Genomic DNA, 22,075 nt, shown 5'->3' on the forward strand with positions numbered 1-22,075 from the left:
TGCCTTGATAGACTCTGGGGCTGAGGGTTGTTTTATGGACGAAGCATGGGCTCGGAAACATGACATTCCTCTCAGACAGTTAGGGGAGCCCACGCCCATGTTCGCCTTAGATGGTAGTCTTCTCCCCAGTATCAGATGTGAGACACTACCTTTAACCCTCACAGTATCTGGTAACCACAGTGAGACCATTTCCTTTTTGATTTTTCGTTCACCTTTTACACCTGTTGTTTTGGGTCATCCCTGGCTAGTATGTCATAATCCTTCTATTAATTGGTCTAGTAATTCTATCCTATCCTGGAACGTTTCTTGTCATGTGAAGTGTTTAATGTCTGCTATCCCTCCTGTTTCTTCTGTCCCCTCTTCTCAGGAGGAACCTGGTGATTTGACAGGAGTGCCGGAGGAATATCATGATCTGCGCACGGTCTTCAGTCGGTCCAGAGCCAACTCCCTTCCTCCTCACCGGTCGTATGATTGTTGTATTGATCTCCTTCCGGGGACCACTCCCCTCGGGGTAGACTATACTCTCTGTCGGCTCCCGAACGTAAGGCTCTCGAGGATTATCTGTCTGTTTCTCTCGACGCCGGTACCGTGGTGCCTTCTTCCTCTCCCGCCGGAGCGGGGTTTTTTCTTTTGTTAAGAAGAAGGACGGTACCCTGCGCCCCTGCATGGATTATCGAGGGCTGAATGACATAACGGTTAAGAATCGTTATCCGCTTCCCCTTATGTCGTCAGCCTTCGAGATTCTGCAGGGAGCCAGGTTCTTTACTAAGTTGGACCTTCGTAACGCTTACCATCTCGTGCGCATCAGAGAGGGGGACGAGTGGAAAACGGCGTTTAACACTCCGTTAGGGCATTTTGAATACCGGGTTCTGCCGTTCGGTCTCGCTAATGCTCCAGCTGTCTTTCAGGCATTAGTTAATGATGTACTGAGAGACATGCTGAACATCTTTGTTTTCGTTTACCTTGACGATATCCTGATTTTTTCACCGTCACTCGAGATTCATGTTCAGCACGTTCGACGTGTACTCCAGCGCCTTTTAGAGAATTGTCTCTACGTGAAGGCTGAGAAGTGCGCCTTTCATGTCTCCTCTGTCACATTTCTCGGTTCTGTTATTTTCGCTGAAGGCATTCAGATGGATACCGCTAAGGTCCAGGCTGTCAGCGATTGGCCCGTTCCTAAGTCACGTGTCGAGTTGCAGCGCTTTCTCGGTTTCGCTAATTTCTATCGGCGTTTCATTCGTAATTTCGGTCAAGTGGCTGCCCCTCTCACAGCTCTTACTTCTGTCAAGACGTGCTTTAAGTGGTCCGGTTCCGCCCAGGGAGCTTTTGATCTCCTCAAGAAGCGTTTTACATCCGCTCCTATCCTTGTTACTCCTGACGTCACTAAACAATTCATTGTCGAGGTTGACGCTTCAGAGGTGGGCGTGGGAGCCATTCTGTCCCAGCGCTTCCATTCTGACGATAAGGTCCATCCTTGCGCTTATTTTTCTCATCGCCTGTCGCCATCGGAACGCAACTATGATGTGGGTAACCGCGAACTGCTCGCCATCCGCTTAGCCCTGGGCGAATGGCGACAGTGGTTGGAGGGGGCGACCGTCCCTTTTGTCGTTTGGACTGACCATAAGAACCTTGAGTACATCCGTTCTGCCAAACGACTCAATGCACGTCAAGCTCGTTGGGCGTTGTTTTTCGCTCGTTTCGAGTTCGTGATTTCTTATCGCCCGGGATATAGGAACACCAAGCCTGATGCCTTATCCCGTCTCTTTAGTTCTTCTGTAGCTTCTACCGACCCCGAGGGGATTCTCCCTGAAGGGCGTGTTGTCGGGTTGACTGTCTGGGGAATTGAGAGACAGGTAAAGCAAGCACTCACTCACACTGCATCGCCGCGCGCTTGTCCTAGTAACCTTCTTTTCGTTCCTGTCTCTACTCGTCTGGCTGTTCTTCAGTGGGCTCACTCTGCCAAGTTAGCTGGCCACCCCAGCGTTCGGGGTACGCTTGCTTCTATTCGCCAGCGGTTTTGGTGGCCTACTCAGGAGCGTGACACGCGCCGTTTCGTGGCTGCTTGTTCGGACTGCGCGCAGACTAAGTCAGGTAACTCTCCTCCTGCCGGTCGTCTCAGACCGCTTCCCATTCCTTCTCGACCATGGTCTCACATCGCCTTAGACTTTATTACCGGTCTGCCTTCGTCTGCGGGGAAGACTGTGATTCTTACGGTTGTCGATAGGTTCTCTAAGGCGGCACATTTCATTCCCCTCGCTAAGCTTCCTTCCGCTAAGGAGACGGCACAAATCATCATTGAGAATGTGTTCAGAATTCATGGCCTCCCGTTAGACGCCGTTTCAGATAGAGGCCCGCAATTCACGTCACAGTTTTGGAGGGAGTTCTGTCGTTTGATTGGTGCTTCCGTCAGTCTCTCTTCCGGTTTTCATCCCCAGTCTAACGGTCAAGCAGAAAGGGCCAATCAGACGATTGGTCGCATATTACGCAGCCTTTCTTTTCGAAACACTGCGTCTTGGGCAGAACAGCTCCCCTGGGCAGAATACGCTCACAACTCGCTTCCTTCGTCTGCTACCGGGCTATCTCCGTTTCAGAGTAGTCTTGGGTACCAGCCTCCTCTGTTCTCGTCCCAGCTCGCAGAGTCCAGCGTTCCCTCCGCTCAGGCTTTTGTCCAACGTTGTGAGCGCACCTGGAGGAGGGTCAGGTCTGCACTTTCCCATTACAGGGCGCAGACTGTGAGAGCCGCCAATAAACGTAGGATTAAGAGTCCTAGGTATTGTCGCGGTCAGAGAGTGTGGCTTTCCACTCGTAACCTTCCCCTTACGACAGCTTCTCGCAAGTTGACTCCGCGGTTCATTGGTCCGTTCCGTGTCTCTCAGGTCGTCAATCCTGTCGCTGTGCGACTGCTCCTTCCGCGACATCTTCGTCGCGTCCACCCTGTCTTCCATGTCTCCTGTGTCAAGCCTTTTCTTCGCGCCCCTGTTCGTCTCCCCCCCCGTCCGTCCTTGTCGAGAGCGCACCTATTTACAAGGTACGGAAGATCATGGACATGCGTTCTCGGGGACGTGGTCACCAGTACTTAGTGGATTGGGAGGGTTACGGTCCTGAGGAGAGGAGTTGGGTTCCATCTCGGGACGTGCTGGACCGTTCGTTGATTGATGATTTCCTCCGTTGCCGCCAGGGTTCCTCCTCGAGTGCGCCAGGAGGCGCTCGTTGAGTGGGGGGGTACTGTCATGTTTTGTCATTGATTATCATGTCTTGTCCCTGTGCTTCCCCTCCTATTCGTTTCCCTCTGCTGGTCTTATTAGGTTCTTTCCCTCTTTCTATCCCTCTCTCTCCCCCTCCCTCACTCCCTCTCTCGCTCTCTCTCTCTATCGTTCCGTTCCTGCTCCCAGCTGTTCCTCATTCTCCTAACTACCTCATTTACTCTTTCACACCTGTCCCCTATTTTGCCCTCTGATTAGAGTCCCTATTTCTCCCTCTGTTTTCCGCTTCTGTCCTTGTCGGATCCTTGTTTGATGTTTGCTGTTCTGTGTCCTTGTTCCGCCCTGTCGTGTTTCTGCCTTCTTCAGATGCTGCGTGTGAGCAGGTATCTATATCAGCTACGGCCTGCGCCTTCCCGAAGCGACCTGCAGTCTGTGGTCGCGTCTCCAGTTGTTCCCCTCTACTGCCTAGAGGATTTCAGTTTTCCTGTTTGACTTTACCTGAGATTATTTCCAGGATTATCGTTTTTGTTATAGACTGGAATAAAGACTCTGTTTCTGTTAAGTCGCTTTTGGGTCCTCATTCACCAGCATAACACAGACCATTTTTACAAGCTTCAGCACCCGGCGATCCCATTCTGTGAGCTTGTGTGGCCTACCAATGCGCTGCTGAGCCATTGTTGCTCCTAGACATTCCAATTCACAATAACAGCACTTATAGTTGACCTGGGGTAGCACTAGCAGGGCAGAAATTTGACAAACTGACTTGATGGAAAGATGACATCCTATGATGGTGCCACGTTGAAAGTCACTGGGCTCTTCAAGAAGGCAATTTTAGTGCCAGTGTTTCCTATGGAGATTGCATGGCTGTGTGCTTAAATGTATATACCTGTCAACAACGGGTGTGGCAGAAATAGCTAAATCCACCAATTTGAAGGGGTGTCCACATACTGTTGTATATATTGTGTAAATTATAATTTAATACACTAAGATTTGATAGAAGGCATTATGCATGCATTGCACATTATGCATCATGTTTATATTAATATCCTCCATTAGCGCTGTGTCAGATTTCGTACAATTACAAAGAAGTTGTAGGCTACAGATAATTAATGCATGTTTATGACATTGCTACAAAGACAAACTAAGAGACATGCCAAAGAGGTGTGTGAGAGAGACATCTGTCTGAAAGTGAGTGAGCAGAGGTAAAGTCAGAGTTAATGTGGTCTGTGCTGTGGCGACTGATTGCATCATCCCCCTTCACAGCCACTGACTGAATCCCAAATGGCACCCTTTTCCCTGCATGGTGCACTACTTTTGTCCAGGGTCCATAGGGCTCTGGTCAGAAAGTGTCACTATAGGGAATGGGGTGCCATTTGGGATACAAGCACTGTCTACTGCCTCTGCCCTTCATTTAGATTAAAGCCATTCTCCATCTCTCCCGTCCCACGATTAGTGCCCCACAGCAATTTACAGGTTATATGTGACTTCATTTTGGAGTAAAAGGGACACTCGAGAGGTGTAAGAGGGATGAATATAATGGAATGACATGTAATTTAAAGTCCAGTGGTAGCAGGGTACAATCATGGCAGAAAGGCTTGAGGTGATGGGGAGACAGACAACGTGATAAGGTTTGAGGATAGTCAACATCTGGTTCATTCTATAGAATTGAATAACGCCATTTTCTAAGCCCATTAATAGAAACAGAGAAACCAAGACAAATATTCTTAGAGGGAATCACTGAGGTTGAAGATGTTCTCAGCCAGGTATCCATTTGGGACATAAAAAAGGACATGCGAATCATGTCATGATCTTGCCCTTTATGTAAACGGCTCTTGGGGCCACAAAGGCTAACTGCCCCATCGCTTGGAGCCAATAGGTGCTTTCCGGGATGCCACTTTGAAACAAGCTCTACATGGTCGAGCCGAACAGCCACAACTGTGAATGCGCTTGACCTTTCCCTCCCTGGACTAATCTGATTGTGCCTTCTTTATGAAATCAGCTGGTAAAGGTCAAAGAGCTATTTAACATAGGAACCCTTTAGCTATGGAATTTGCCTTGCAGTAAATTACCTTTATTATGTTTCATTCACATGTCACCCATGCAGAAGACTACTTAACTCCTTGAGTGTCAAAAGCCAAGAGAGTCTACAGCAATGGTGTTTATGGTTAATTGTTAATGTAACTGTCTTATTTGACCGTAAATCATGTGACGGATCGGGAAATGCCAAATATGTAGGCTATGGGGTTCATGTTTTTAGGAGCAAAACCCTGAAAATGATCATACAAGCATTGCTCTCCTCTATAAAAAAAATTCCACAGTGAAAGGATACGTGGTCGCTATGACTCCCAGACCTAAGAGAGCTTTCTGAATACGACCAAAAACATCAATGTCCGACTTGAATATTCCCAACCATTCATCGTGAGTGTTGTTAGAGATCTGTTAGAGAGAATCAGAAAGGATAGACCTTCAACAAATATCAAATCCATACTGGAGAAAGACTGTCTCAGAATTACGAAGCAAAATGTCAAGCCTTCGTTTTGGAGCAGATGTCAAAGCAGGAACTAATAATGGGCTTGTCATTTGAACTGTTGAGCCATCATTCAGTAGCTCATGACCCTTTGCTTTCATAGATACTGTATGTCAGATATTCTCGACCCCAGTTCCACTGTATGTCACTCATGGACAACTGGATTACTGGCTTATTGGTGACATCAGACTTTCTGTCGTTGCCTAGGAGGGGGATAAATAATAGGATGCATCTCAGAGCTGCAGACGTAGGTTGAGTCCCAAACAGTGGCGTCAGTAAGGCCTGGATGTTTTTGGTCCAGCCCTGAACCTTTTGATGGTCCAATAAAATAAATATTTGTATATTTATTTAAATTTCAGGCAGTACATCTGATATAAACTTCCATAACCGTACATCACTTGAGCTATGCAGCATTTACATTTTTTTTACTGACAAATTTTTATGATAAAAATTAACAATACAATATACTGCACTTGGTAGTAGCAGGCACCGTAAAAAGCCCCTGGAGTGACGATCTGGTGCCTGCTGTGATTGGTTGAGATTTCACAACGCAGTTGCCCACTCACGTCTATTGACCCCTCCCCCACTCCTACAGAGAGGTTCACATTTCTAGCCAGCACTAAGATAAACGACTGTCACTCAGTCAGAGTCTGCAGCAGGATATGCAGGATATTCGGGAACTTCTTCTGAAAGAGAGGCAAAACAAGCAAGGAAATTGAGCGTGAGCAGGCAGCAGGGAATGAGGTGGAGATGGCGGAAACAGACAGAAAGTTAAAGTGTAATAGCAGCAGAGTTAGCCACAGGTTTGTGCAGGGTTGGTGGTAGCCAACTAGCTAGTCTCCCTCAGCATAAGGGTTGGCTAATGCTAATAAGTTAGCGCTTAGAATCCATAAGCTATTGGTTGTCAGTCAGAGTTATTTAATGGTAGGTGTTGACATAGGATGTTGACATAAGTTATGATATTAGGAAAATATATGTATTTTTATGGGTTTCGTTTCTGTAGATAGTTTAGCTGGCTAGTCACTTCAGTAGCTACTGACCGAAGAAACTTCAGAAAATATTTTTCTGACTGAAGCACATATCTTCTGACAGTGACACAGTGCCCCCCCCCCTTTGGACTGAAGCTGAACTTTACTACAACTACATGTTCAACCATGTTTAAAATGGGCAATGTTGAGGTGGTAGAACTGATTCAATTAATCATAGTGGTCTTATAACCCATTCCATTCTACAGGTAAACATTTTTGGCTCATCCCTTAAAACTTCTTTGGGATCGGTGTCCCATTCACAGGACCGTTGAGCTAATGTAGGCTAATGCAATTAGCATGAGGTTGTAAGTAAACAAGAGAATTTCCCAGGACATAGACATATCTGATATTGACAGAACGCTTAAATTCTTGTTAATCTAACTGCACTGTCCAATTTAAAGTAGCTATTACAGTGAAAGAATACCATGCTATTGTTTGAGGAGAGTGCAGTTTTGATCATGAAAAGTTATTAATAAACAATTTAGGCACATTTGGGCAGTCTTGATACAACATTTTGAACAGAAATGCAATGATTCATTGGATCAGTCTAAAACTTTGCATCTAAATTGCATCTGGGCTGGAATAATGCAAACAGTTATTTTTTTTCTTTGTATTATCTTTTACCAAATCTATTGTGTTATTCTCCTACATTCCTTTCACATTTCCACAGACTTTAAAGTGTTTCCTTTCAAAGGGTACCAAGAAAATGCATATCCTTGCTTCAGGACCTGAGTTACAGGCAGTTAGATCTGGGTATGTCGTTTTAGGCTAAAATTGAAAAAAAGGGGCGGATCCTTAAGAGGTTTATATTCAAATAGGTTATGTAGCTTCTTATCTGTCATGTTCGGAGCTGTGTGAGTCTTAATGGACACTTACATTTTTCTTTACAGTTGAGTTGCCCTGGTCGTGTACAGTAACTTTAAAACTAACTCATGATTTGTTGCACCTCTTACCTTTCTACCTTGCAGAAGCCAAGGAGAAGGACAGATGAGAACAGCAGGCCAGTGGAGCACTTTGAACAGCAGCAGCCAGGGGCAACTGGTAGGGAAGAGGATGGTTTTGGTGACCCAGACACAGGCTGAAAACAAGTTAAGCTACCCCAGTATCCCTTCGACTGGATTGCAAAAGAGGGCCTTTCAACACAAGTCATTTGAAACCTTTGATTAGTTAGAATACTCAATTGAGAGAAATGCAGCCTTCTGGCTTTCCTGTAGACCAGGGCTCTCCAACCCTGTTCCTGGAGAGCTACCCTCCTGTAGGTTTTCAATCCAACCCCAATTGTAACTAAACTGATTCAGTTTATTAACCAGAGTCAGGTGTGCTAGATTAGGATTGGAGTTACAGGACGGTAGCTCTCCAGGAACAGGGTTGGAGAGCTCTGCTGTAGACTATGGAAGACAACACAGCAGAAACAATAAGGATACATTGATCAGCACAGGGTACACAAATTGGAAGACAGCTCTGGACTCATTCCATGACCATGAGAAAACCGCTATGCACAACGCTACAGTGGTGTCCTAGAAAAGTTATAGGAGTAATGTAGAGCAGTGTTTCCCAACTCCAGTCCTCAAGTACCCCTAACAGAACTAATGTTTATTGTAGCCCTGGACAAGCACACCTGATTCAACTTGTCAACTAATCATCAAGCCCTCAGTGAGTTGAATAAGGTATGTTTGTCCCTAGCTACAACAAACGTGTTCTGTTGGGTGTACTGGGCGACGGGAGTTGGGGAAACACTGGTGTAGAGCATCGAGACGTTGTAGAGCAACTGCAAGCTGCAAGTGTGTGTGACAAAGAAATTAAGGCAGACAAAATGTATTCTGTAATAGAAGGTCATGCCAGGGATAGGCATACTGAACAGTTGGCAGTGGGTGCAGTATGTTACAAGAGCGGGGAAGTTGGTGTACAGGCACGTTTCCATGCCAATCACACAGAAGCAATATATGTCCACTGTTATGCGAAGGGGGCTTAACGTGCTACACCTGCAAGGCAGTCCCAGAAGCCAGCAACATCTTTGACACAGAGTGTGTACTCTTTTTCCAGTGTAGAGAGACCCACAGTAACTACTGAAATTGAGTACTGGCAATGTCTTCTGTGCAGTGGTGTGAAGTACTTATGTAAAACTACTTTAAAGTACTACTTAAGTAGTTTTTTGTGGTATCTGTACTTTACTATTTTTTCTACTTTTACTTTGCTACATTCATAAAGAAAAACATGTCCTTTCTACTCCATACATTTTCCATGACACCCAAAAGTGAATGCTTAGCAGGACAGGAAAATGGTCCAATTCACACACTTATCCCTGGTCACTGTGACAGCCTCTGATCTGGCGGTCTCACTAAACAAACATGCTACGTTCATAAATGATGTTGTTGAGTGTGCCCCTGGCTATCCGTAAATATAAAAAACAAGAAAATTATTCCATCTGGTTTGCTTTATATAAGGATTTAGAAATTATTTATACTTTTACTTTTGATATTTAAGTATATTTAAAACCAAATACTTTTAGACTTTTACTCGAGTAGTATTTTACTAGGTGACTTTCACTTTTAGTAATTCTCTGTTAAGGTATCTTTACTTATACTCAAGTATTACAATTGGGTACTTTTTTCCACCACAGCTGCTGTGGCAGGTGTATTTATTTTGTACAAAATTGTTAGTAGATCAACAAAAATATATATGTGAAAATATGAACAGAAAATATGATAACTGAATATATTAATTGATATTAGTCTGAATATTATATATGTACCTGTGTAACCCCCCCCCCATTCAAAAAATTCCAAACTAAATAAGAAGTTTGTCACAAAAAAAAATCTTATTAGATCTAATCTCTCAATGTTCTTCTAAAAGTGTACCAAATTCATGCACTTAGCGGTTGATATTTAGGATGCCCCCTGGCCCCCTACTTGCTTTGGGCTAAGCTCCAAATTGAGTATCACAGTATGAGTCATAATTCCCATAAAATCTAGCGGTAAACCTGGAAATAGTTCAAATTGTTTTTCCACCATTCATTTTTCCGTAGGGGATTTGAGAACTTCTTATAAGGTCTGTGTTTCATGTAGGCTGGCATGACGTTTTGATAACCGCTATCAGACAAGGTAGCTTTTACCAATATATTCTCCTGTAATTACCCCCCCCACCCCCACAAAAAAAATGAAGCGCTAATTAGCCTCTAATGTGGCTATCATACAGAAGTACAAATCCTGTCGCAAGCTTTGACGTAATCACTCAAGGCCCAGGGTGGGAAAAACCTCCACATTTCTACATGCAAACTCTCATCAGCCTTGATGTCCTCCTCTTTGTTATCTGTGCCCCACTTTACAGATAACAGCCTATCCAACAACTGATAGAGTAACGCGCTTGGCCCTAACCGCTGCTCCATAATTGCTGGCCGTCAACTTCCCTCTCCTCGTGGTGTGCCAGTTTGGGTTGGTGCGCTTTCCAACTGTTGCCTGCCGTTTAACATCCTTCCTCTTGGCAGGTCTCTATAGGTGACCAGAGGATTCTCTACCACATGGGAATGCCTCCGTGGTGCTGTTGTTAGAGCAGCAGGAGGTTAACCTGTTATGGCTGCCATCCCATTAAGTACCACGTGCCTTTCAATGCATGACTTTGAACACCTTGAAATGCATTTGTTGTAAGAAATGTGCTATATAAATACATTTTGAATTGATTGATGACATTACAGCTGTAGAATATTTAATAAACTAATTTTCACATGAGGACAAGTGCAGTTTTCCCATAAACTTTGAATTGATAACTGGGGATTTTATCACTTGACATATCAATCCTACAGTGGGAAGGATCCTATAAATCCAGACTGTGTGAATGCATGTAGCACTCTGAATAAATAAATACTGTGCCTTTGAAGATTTGTCTCTAGTCATGAAACTACAATACAGGCTGGATTTCTAAACAAAGTCAATTTTTTGGATTCATTCTCATCAATGACAACATTCTTGAACTGAGTTATCAGTCATCTAAGTCTGGTATCCAGGGTATTCTGGTTAATTATTATATAATTGATTAAGTGTCTCTTTCCTTGTAGAATGTTGACAGCAGTATATGACACATTGTATTGCTAAGATGCTCAAACTTAACTTAATAGCTACACTCACCGACACAGGATAAACTTCATCCCAATGCCACGAGCTCTGAAATAGATACCAGACTTGAAATACTGTACCAACAATTATCTAGGCTAAGTACTACAATATGATTTGTTTATTTACTGCTCTGCTAAATAGCTAGCTAAAGTGTAGTCAGTGACTAGCTAAAACAGAGAAAAAGGACGGTAGAAATTCAACACTATTCAATTAATGTCTATACAGCAGATGGATTGATCATGGATTGGGCAAAGGTCTCTATCGTGCTGGTGAACGGTAGCTGACAGTGTCGGCTAGAGATGACGTGCAGGAATTTGTAGTCGTTATCAAATGTCATGCCAAGGTAAGCCTACACATAACACGTACTTAGTTTGAAGTGTTTGTCAAATTAATTCTGTGAAAAAACGATTGGAACCAAAACCGCTAGTTTTAATGTTTATAATGACGTGTCCACTGTGCCGGACTATGTCTTCAAATCCTAGAAATGCATCTGGTCCCAAATGGCATCCTGTTCACTATGCCCGGTTCTGGTCAAAAGTAATGCATTATCTTGGGAATATGGTGCCATTTAGGACATAACCATATACAGTACCTGTCAAAGGTTTGGACACACCTACTCATTCAAGGGTTTTTATTTGGACTATTTTCTACATTATAGAATAATTGGGAAGACAAAACTATGAAATTACACACATGGAATCATGTAATAACCAAAAAAGTAGGAGGTTCCGGTCTGCGGCCCGTCGTAGGAGGTTCCGGTCTGTAGCCTGTTGCCGGACGCTCTGGACTGGGTACTGTTGCCGGACGCTCTGGACTGGGTACTTTTGCCGGATGCTCTGGACTGGGTACTGTAGCCGGACGCTCTGGTCTGGCGAGGTGCACTATAGGCCTGGTGCGTGGTGCCGGTACTGGTAGTACCGGGCTGGGGACACGCACCTCATGGCGAGGCGGGGAGGACGAACAGGGCGTACTGGGCTGTGGAGGTGTACTATAGGGCCTGGTGTGTAGTGCCGGCACTGGTGGTACCGGGCTGGGGACACACACCTCAGGGCGAGTGCGAGGAGCAGGAACAGGGAGTACTGGACCCTGGAGACGCACAGGAGCCTGGTGCGTGGGGCTGCCACCCGAGGGCTGGTGCATGGAGATCTGGAGCCCGAGCCTGCCCAACCTTACCTGGTTGAATGCTCCCCGTAGTCAGGCCAGTGCGGCGAGGTGGAATAGCCCGCACTGGTCTGTGCTGGCGAACCGGGGACACCATGCGTAAGGCTGGTGTCATGTATGCTGACCCGAGGAGACGCACTGGAGACCAGATGCGTAGAGCCAGCTTCATGGCACCTGGCTCGATGTCCACTCTAGCCCGGCCAATAGGAGGAGCTGGAATGTACCGCACCAGGCTATGCACACGCACCGGGGACACCGTGCGCGCCACAGCGTAACATGGTGCCTGCCCGGTACAACACCCTCTCTCTCCACGGTAAGCACGGGCAGCTGGCGCAGGTCTCCAACTGACTTCGCCACACTCCCCGTGTGCCCTCCCCCAATACATTTTTGGGGCTGCCACTCGGGCTTCCAGCCGCGCTGCCGTCTCATACCTTCGCCATTCCTCCTGTGCTCTCTCCACCTGCTTCCATGGTAGAGTCTTGTCCCCTGCCATTACCTCCTCCCAGGTCCAGGAGGTTTTACCGTCCAGTATTTCGTCCCGAGTCCTTGATTCCACAAAGCGCTGTTCCTCCTTATCACGCTGCTTGGTCCTTTCATGGTGGGTTATTCTGTCACGATCGCCGGAAAGAGGAGACCAAAGCGCAGCGTGATAAGAATACATTCTTCCTTTAATGAATGAAGAACATGAAGAACACTTAAACAAACTGAACGTGACGCTATGACAACGAGTGCAGACACAGGCAACTACACATAGACAATAACCCACGAAATACCCAAAGAAGATGGCTGCCTAAATATGGTTCCCAATCAGAGACAACAATAAATAGCTGCCTCTAATTGAGAACCAATCTAGGCTACCATAGACATACATAAACACCTAAATAGTACAAAAACACATACATCACCCATGTCATCACACCCTGATCTAACAAAAATAATAAAGAAAACAAAGAATACTAAGGTCAGGGTGTGACAGGTGGCCAAATCTTTATTTTATATTTTTATATGCACAATATGATTTAATAGTTAGCTCGCATTCATCTGTGGGATGCCAATCAAAAATAAGAAAAACACAAATATTAATTATTGGTCACCATGATAATAACACAGAGCCAAAAAGTAACAATAATACTGTAGTATGTAAAAAGAGAAAAAAAAGAGAAAAAAGAAGTGAGCCAAGGTCATATTTGTCCATATTCTGTTCCAGTTAAAGGGTTGTTCATATTCACTTAGATCTGTGGACCTTGCTTTTTTAATGGCTAGCTTAGATTATGAACTTTCCAAAGGTTGTTTATATATTATAGAGATCAGTTCTTTTGGGAGCCCAGATAATTTATTTATAAATCCCATCATTGGATGGTTCGGTAGTTGGTTTTCCCAAGGGACTCCATAGGCAAGCACAGCACCATTGGGGGGGGTGCAATAGGCCGCCCTCCAGATCACAGGGCGTTATTGTGAAATATTGGAGATTGGACATGCCGTTTTGATACCCAGTTACATTGTTTTTCAATTTTGTGCCAAATAGAGATTGTGTGAGACATAATAGGACCAAAGCGTAGTTTACATTGTTTAAGTGATATATCAGTGAAGACCACCTCTCCCAGGGCAATGGGATACATCATATTTCTCTCTAATTATATCTAAATGTAACGACGTTCGTCTGTTGAAAGAAGAGAGTCGGACCGAAATGAGTCGGACCGAAATGCAGTGTGTTGGTTACTCATGACTTTAATGAAATGAATCGCGGTACATGAAATAACTGAATACTAAATACAAAAACAACAGAACGGAACATGAAACTAATAGTCACCTATCTAATAGTCACCTATCTGGTAGTCACCTATCTGGTGACTACAACACAGAGACAGGTACAATCACCCACGAAATACAAAGCGAAACTCAGGCTGCCTAAATACGGTACCCAATCAGAGACAACGATAAGCACCTGACTCTAATTGAGAATCGCCTCAGGCAGCCAAGCCTAACAACACCCCTAATCAGCCGCAATCCCAAATAATACAAACCCCAATACGAAACACAACATATAAACCCATGTCACACCCTGGCCTACCCAAACATATAACAAAAACACAAAATACAATGACCAAGGCGTGACAGAACCCCCCCCCTAAGGTGCGGACTCCCGGACGCACCTCAAAAGCATAGGGAGGGTCCGGGTGGGCGTCTGTCCATGGTGGCGGTTCCGGCTCGGGACGTGGACCCCACTCCATTAATGTCCTTGTTCCTCCCCTTCGCGTCCTGGGATAATCCACCCTCTCCGCCGACCATGGCCTAATAGTCCTCACCCAGATCCCCACATAACTGAGGAGCAGCTCGTGACTGAGGGGCATCTCGGGACTGAGGGGCAGCTCGGGACAGAGGGCCAGCTCGGGGCAGAGGGGCAGCTCGGGACAGAGGGGCAGCTCGGGACAGAGGGGCAGCTCGGGACAGAGGGGCAGCTCGGGACTGAGGGGTAGCCCGGGACTGAGGGGAAGCCCAGTACTGAGAGGAAGCCCAGTACTGAGAGGAAGCCCAGTACTGAGCTGAAGCTCAGGCAGGTAGTAGGCTCCGGTAAATCCTGGCTGGCGGAACTGGAAGATTCAGGTTGACATGCAGATCTGGAAGAGACTGGTTGTCTGGCAGATCTGGAAGAGACTGGTTGTCTGGCAGATCTGGAAGAGACTGGTTGTCTGGCAGATCTGGAAGAGACTGGTTGTCTGGCGGCGCTGGGCTGACTGGCGGCACTGGCGGCGCTGGGCAGACTGGGAGCACTGGCGGCGCTGGGCAGACTGGGAGCACTGGCGGCGCTGGGCAGACTGGGAGCACTGGCGTCGCTGGGCAGACTGGCGGCGCTGGGCAGACTGGGAGCACTGGCGGCGCTGGGCAGACTGGGAGCACTGGCGGCGCTGGGCAGACTGGCTGCGCTGAACAGGCGAGGCGCACTGGAGGCCTGGTGCGTGGTGCTAGAACTGGTGGTACTGGATCGAGGACACGCACAGGAAGCCTGGTGCGGGGAGCTGCTACCGGAGGACTGGTGTGTGAAGGTGGCTCTGGATAGACCGGACCGTGCAGGCGCACTGGAGCTCTTGAGCACCGAGCCTGCCCAAGCTTACCTGGCTCGATGCCCACTCTAGCCCAGCCAATAGGAAGGGCTGGTATGTGCCGCACCTGGCTCTGCACCCGCACTGGAAACACCGTGCGCTCCATAGCATAACACGGTGCCTGCCCGGTCTCTCTAGCCCAACAGTGAGCACAGGGAGTTTGCGCAGGTCTCCTACCTGGCATAACCATACTCCCTTCTAGCTCCCCCCCAATAATTTTTTTGGGCTGCTTTTTAGGCTTCCAACCGTGTCGCAGTGCTGCCTCCTCATACCAGCGCCTCTCCGCTTTATCCGCTTCTATTGCTTCCTTGGGACGGCGATATTCTCCAGGCTGAGCCCAGGGTCCTTTACCGTCTAATTCCTCCTCCCATGTCCAATTCTCCAAGTGGTGCAGCCTCTCCCACTGCAACTGCTCTTCACGATTAACAGGGAGAGTTGGCTCAGGTCTGAACCCTGACTCAGCCACTCTCTCTCTGCGCCCTCCCCCAATAAATAATTAGGGGTTACTTTCGGTTTTCGCTCTGCGTCGCCGTGTTTTCCTTTTTGACTCCATTCGCCTGTAGCCCTCTTCGCACTGCTGAAGCGAATCCCAGTCGGGCGCCTGCACTCTCTCTGGGTCGGCCGCCCACCTGTCGATTTCTTCCCACGTCGTATAATCCATGCGTCTACCGTCCATAACGTCCTCCTTTAGCTCCTGCCAGTTTACACACTGCTCGGTCCGTGAGTGGTGGGTGATTCTGTAACGACGTTCGTCTGTTGAAAGAAGAGAGTCGGACCGAAATGCAGCGTGTTGGTTAATCATCACTTCAATGAAATGAATCGCGGTACATGAAATAACTGAATACTAAATACAAAAACAACAGAACGGAACGTGAAACTAATTACAGCCTATCTGGTGACTACAACACAGAGACAGGTACAATCACCCACGAAATACAAAGCGAAACTCAGGCTGCCTAAATACGGTTCCCAATCAGAGACAACGATAAGCACCTGACTCTAATTGAGAATCGCCTCAGGCAGCCAAGCCTAACAACACCCCTAATCAGCCGCGATCCCAAATAATACAAACCCCAATACGAAACACAACATATAAACCCATGTCACACCCTGGCCTACCCAAACATATAACAAAAACACAAAATACAATGACCAAGGCGTGACACTAAATCAATTTAGGATGGGACAAAATGCTAGTGCCTGGAAATACAATTTAAAGTTTAGTATGGATAGCAAACTTATTCGTTTACCTTTTGTTAATAAAATAGTTTTTCTGCTAACAGATCCCTCAGTATGTATTCAATTGTAGTTATTAATTCTTGCGCTGAGTTAATGTGTAGCAGCTAATTGTATAGCTAATAGGCTATGTGTTTATAGATTGAGGATAAGTTAGAGCAACCAATGTGGTAATGGCTGGAGTCATTTTTGCTTGTTTTTACTGTTCTCCAAATAACATTTAAGCATTTTTAAACTGTGTAGAAATGCAGTAGTATTTCTTAGATGAAGGCAGACCCTGGCTAAGGCCCTGGCAACAAGACTTAAATAGTGATTAGTAAATCGTTTATAAGGACCTATATTAATCATCTGGTGAATGGAGTAATGATTAATAAACTATTTACTAATACATGTTTTATTACCTGGAGTTATTATAAAGTGCTACCACATATATATTAAAGGTCACCGTGGAGAATGTACTGTACTTGATTAAGATTCAGAAAAAAAGGTCTGTTCCATCAATTGATAATGTGTGCTGCAATCTAAAAGAAAAACATGTGACATACAAGTACACAGAGACACAGTCAGTCAGCTCCTTTTGAAACATGTTCTACATATAAGACGCCGCAACAAAGTAACACATACACTCCATTCCAGGTGAACAATAGTCTGTTCATAATAAAACATGGCCAAGAATTGATGTATTTCTGCAGAACTTCCCTTTGACATTGGGAGCATGCTTGTATTCAAGCAGATAGATTCATGTGCGCCACAACAGCAGAACTTATAAAAGGTCACATCAAAGGTTATTATAGTTTTGTGTTTATATTTCTATTAGAAATTCATTTTTTTTTCACGTAGTTTTCAGAACAGATTTGCTAGTTTGTGTTTAGTTTGAATTGTGTCAAAATATTTCCTTTTTGTTTTTATATGATTTAGTTTCAGTTTTAGTGTTACGGACAGAAAGCATGCGGGAGGCTGGGAGCCACTTTTTTGTGTGCGTGTTTTTTGGGACATCACTTTTTGCAATGGCGATCAGTAATATATAGGGTGATGGGTTAGGTTAGGTTTCAATTATAAAGTCAATCTCAATGTGACTTGAATTTAAAAGGAATTGTGCAAAGACTGTTGCAAAAAATATGGCCAGATTGAAACCCTCTTTCGCCCAAGTTTACACCTTGGCTGTGGATCCGTAGTTATCTGTAGGCTGTTTCGAAGTAGCCCACAGTGTTGTTTTGAATGATGTGCAGTGAGTGAATTTTAGATCAGAGGCTGTTAACTGTAGCATAACCTACCTGTGTTTAGTTTCAATCAAAGCATATATTTTGCCGAGTCGCGCTACACGAGAGAAAAAATGGACCATTCGCACAATCATCCTGAAATTTCATAAGGTGGTGTTTTTTGTCTTATAGTAACATTATACCATGCTATTATATTTGGTTCTGTTATTAGTAATTCTAACATTATGTGATCTTTAGCCTACATTGATTCAGCTTTGATCTAACTTCATTAAATGTAAATGTAAATTAAACACGCAGCATTCTCCAGTGTAGCCTTTTTTCTATGAGTAGAGAAGAGACTGTGCTTAAAGTAGAGAATCATACATTTTCACAGATGCTTTGCACAAATTGAATCCGCAGGCACTCCATTTTAACTTCAGTAGTACATGTAAGAAGATTCAAGTTAGCTAACCAGGCAGTTTTTTCTTTCTGTTAGCTAGTGATAGCTAGTGATAGTGATACACAAGCTAGGCTTATTTGAAACATCGCCATCTCCTGGTCGCATTTATCCTCCAGATTCAGTAGATGGATAACCCCATTGAAAACCCCAGATTCTTGACCAAAATTTAGAAAAAAACTTTAACATAATTCATGATGGATTTTATTTTATTATGGAGTCAAAGATAATAGTTTCAATATAGTTTTTTAAACATGTTTGTTGATTATTTTATTTCAATTTACTGAATTGTTTTTTCATGATTAGTTTTAGTTTCCGTTTACTATAATAACCTTGATCTACCCTCCCCCTGAAAACAGTCCAAATAGAATTATTCATGTCCGTTTTATGTAAATGAAAAAAGCAACACTTTTCTAATAGATTCATGTCATCATACTAAAAGCCTCTCTTCGGGAACAATTAAAGATAACAAATTAATATTGCCTATTATTTCAAACAGATTCCCAGATGCAGAATCCATAATTCTAAACCAATTGTAAAATGACTCCTTATGAATGTGCTGCAAAGTGTAATTTAATGGGGGGGGGTTTTCAGACTAAAATCATTTATTTCATTAATCAAAGGTTAGAGTTTATGTGATGGGAGGCCGGTGCACTCACTCTGAAAACTAAACTTTTCTTTACTGTATAGGATGATATGGCTTCTGTAGGGAAACAAAGCAAAAGTTTAGAGAGTGTAAAATAGTATTTTATACCCACACTAGCTTCCCTAGCAAGCCTTAATTTTTAAATTAATGTTAAATCTATTTGTTACTAGGCTTAATGACTATAATCCCCAATTTATGCATACATCATAAATAAGACCATTGTGTTGCTGTCACGTATACTCCCTCTCCGGCCTCTAGGTCATCAGGCTGCTGATTATCCAGCACACTTGTCACCATCTTCTCACGCACCTGCGCCTCATGACACTCACCTGGACTCCATCACCTCCTTGATTATCTTCCCTATATCTGTCACTCCCCTTGGCTCTTTCCTCAGGTGTTATTGACTCTGTTGTCATGTCGGTGCGTTGTTTGTGTTTCGTGTTCATAGTTTTTATTTTTTATTAAAACACTCCCTCCCTGAACTTGCTTCCCGACTCTCAGCGCACTCGTTACAGTTGCGTCGTTAAAAATGTTATGTGCATATAGTGCTCACGTGTAAACAGATATTCTCTCTCAAATTAACTGCAGAACTACTAGTAATTACAGGATTATGTACAATATCTAACAGAGCACAGTATCTCCACATCGTTCTCTCTCCACCAGTCCTTTGTTATGCGTCTGTGGGGAAAATGCTTGATGAGGGATTCATACAATCATTGCAATTTCATTATATGTTTTTGCCTCAAATTGGAAAGGTTGTATTTCACTCCTCCTGAATTCACTTGTAGGTTCAGAGAGGAAGTGTCCAAATCTCCTGAATTCACTTGTAGGTTCAGAGAGGAAGTGTCCAAATCTCCTGAATTCACTTGTAGGTTCAGAGAGGAAGTGTCCAAATCTCCTGAATTCACTTGTAGGTTCAGAGAGGAAGTGTCCAAATCTCCTGAATTCACTTGTAGGTTCAGAGAGGAAGTGTCCAAATCTCCTGAATTCACTTGTAGGTTCAGAGAGGAAGTGTCCAAATCTCCTGAATTCACTTGTAGGTTCAGAGAGGAAGTGTCCAAATCTCCTGAATTCACTTGTAGGTTCAGAGAGGAAGTGTCCAAATCTCCTGAATTCACTTGTAGGTTCAGAGAGGAAGTGTCCAAATCTCCTGAATTTGCTATTGTAGCCAGGGACTAAACAGAATATCAAACAACATAAATTAAAATGTCCCATCTATTTCTATACACAACAATGCAATCCAAACGGCTGCATAAGGCCTTGTTGGATCATCAAGTGTAGGTTCCAGCAGTGGCAGCAGCCACACTGACTGTACTACATCTGTACTACATAGTAGAGAGGATGGCTAAGGGTCAGGTAAATAGTGTCTAGATCAGGTAAAGGAGCTGTAATATTTTCCAGATAAGGATTCTATTATTTAATGACATTGTAGCAGGAAGGAAGGAACCATGCTGGCCTGGCTGTCCTGGCACATACACAGCAGACAGTGAATAGGGAGGAACAAGATGATTTAATGTAATGGGGGAAATAAAGCATCATTAGCGCAAATGAACTTTTGTCAGCCGAGGTGATCTTGTTGGGTGCTAATGCCACTGGCAACCATGGAGATATCAATTTATGTGCAGGGGGGTAGGGTCAAGTGAAGTGCACTTCGTGATGCATTTAGCCCTGAATGGCAGCGGCGGTCACCGGCGTTCCATATTGTTTTTCCTCCCTGAGTTTGCAGTGCCAAGACGAAGGATGCACCATGTTTAATTCATACCGTTGGTTTAACTCACGGCCAGGAATGGACCCTAGTCCATTAATTAGTACCAAACGGCCATTCAAAACAAGATCTGCCTTGTATAGGTCACCAATTTTGCAGCGCTCCAGTGTTGCCTTTCTCATTTGGCTGGAGTGGACATCCAAGACTTAGAGCAGGAGTCCTGCTGACTGCATGCCCACTGTAGCTGGAATGTATCACATCAATACAGTTTCTCCTAATGCAGGTTATAGCTGCCTAAATGATGCCTTTTATGAGAAAGCAGTTATTTGAACCGTCAGTTTGTCATTATAATTATTGAGCTGCTAATGCTGCTATGGATTATGTGATTGTTTGATATTATCATGGATCATGGAGCAACAAGATGTACTGTGGACTTGTGGTTTGTCTCTTGGCTGCTGTGTAGCTACTCCTGAGTACGTGGGCTTATCCTTGCCTTCCAAACATTTCATTGGCTTTAGTTCATTTAATATTATAGTATTGTTCAAAAGGGACACATTAAAATATTAAATTTATTTAAAAGCCACTGATGAAACAGGAATACGAGAAAATATTGATGCTAAGAAAACTGTATTGCCCATTTTAAAGTGGCAATTAGGTGACAACAGAAGTGGAGGACCTAAAATATCATACCTCTATTATCACTAATTTTGTAAGCAGCATAAATGTAAAGAACTAAGTACAATTAAAAAGACTAAAGAACAGTGTTGACCAATTCAGATGGACCCTGGTGACAGGATTCTCCTTTCCTGGGGAATGAAGCCAAATTGATCTACCCCACAGTGTCATTTCCTCTCCAAAGACAGTCTTTTTCCCACCACCTTTTCATGCCATGAAACCAGTTATTACTGCAGAGGTCACAGGCATCTCCCTTCTACAGTTTATCTTTGTTTCAATTAATTTTCAATGTTATTTATTGGTTGTGCTGCTATACTTTCTGTTAACCTGTATTTTTTTCTCCATTAGATTATAATGATGGAAATTTTAAAAACCATTCTTCTATTTTTATGTAGATTTTTTTTTTTGAATAAGAACTAACCAGATTATATGTATTAGTAGTATAATATTAGTATTATTTAGCATCGCTACAATGGGAAAAGAGGAGAGCAGCGATGACTAAAAGCATGATCTGAATCTTTGGCGGAGTAGCTGAGAGACTAGGAGCACCATGTTAGATGGGAGGGAGATTAAAGCCTTATATGTTAATCAAGCCATGATGAATAGACCATACTCACACAAACACAGGCACCTCACGAGTCCCTTGTGCATTCTCCACATAACTGGGATGGGGGACGGGGAGAGAGAATTAATTCTATTAAGTGAGCTTGTAAGGATGCACTGTATGCAGATAAGTGGTGTGTGTCAGGGAAAATTGCGGGGGTGGGGGTCACTGGAAAGTTAAGTTCATGTAATGCACTTCTGAGGTGGGGCTGTCATCGCTGTGACATATCTAAATCTTCTTAGTTAGTGGGGTCTAGCTAACGGATTATCAGCCACATTTGAGTAATAGACTCCTCATTTAGATTTAATGCATTTTGCATAGAGAGCAACCTCCCCTCATCACTCTTAAAGATGAATCGGCTTCCTAGGCAAAATTCTAAAGATATTAGTCTGCCGGCAACTGCATAAATCATAACATTTTACTA

At 44.2% G+C, this 22,075-nt stretch overlaps 1 long non-coding RNA gene across 1 annotated transcript; it reads left to right on the forward strand.

Moving 5' to 3' along the window:
- The first annotated feature begins 6,384 nt into the window (after positions 1-6,384).
- Positions 6,385-10,446, forward strand: LOC124009085. The gene is made up of 3 exons (XR_006834217.1): positions 6,385-6,533; positions 7,727-7,799; positions 10,086-10,446. It is a non-coding gene; the product is annotated as an uncharacterized LOC124009085 (long non-coding RNA).
- Positions 10,447-22,075: the final 11,629 nt, after the last annotated feature.

Source organism: Oncorhynchus gorbuscha, linkage group LG22, assembly GCF_021184085.1.
Source record: "Oncorhynchus gorbuscha isolate QuinsamMale2020 ecotype Even-year linkage group LG22, OgorEven_v1.0, whole genome shotgun sequence".
Classification (NCBI taxonomy): domain Eukaryota; kingdom Metazoa; phylum Chordata; class Actinopteri; order Salmoniformes; family Salmonidae; genus Oncorhynchus; species Oncorhynchus gorbuscha.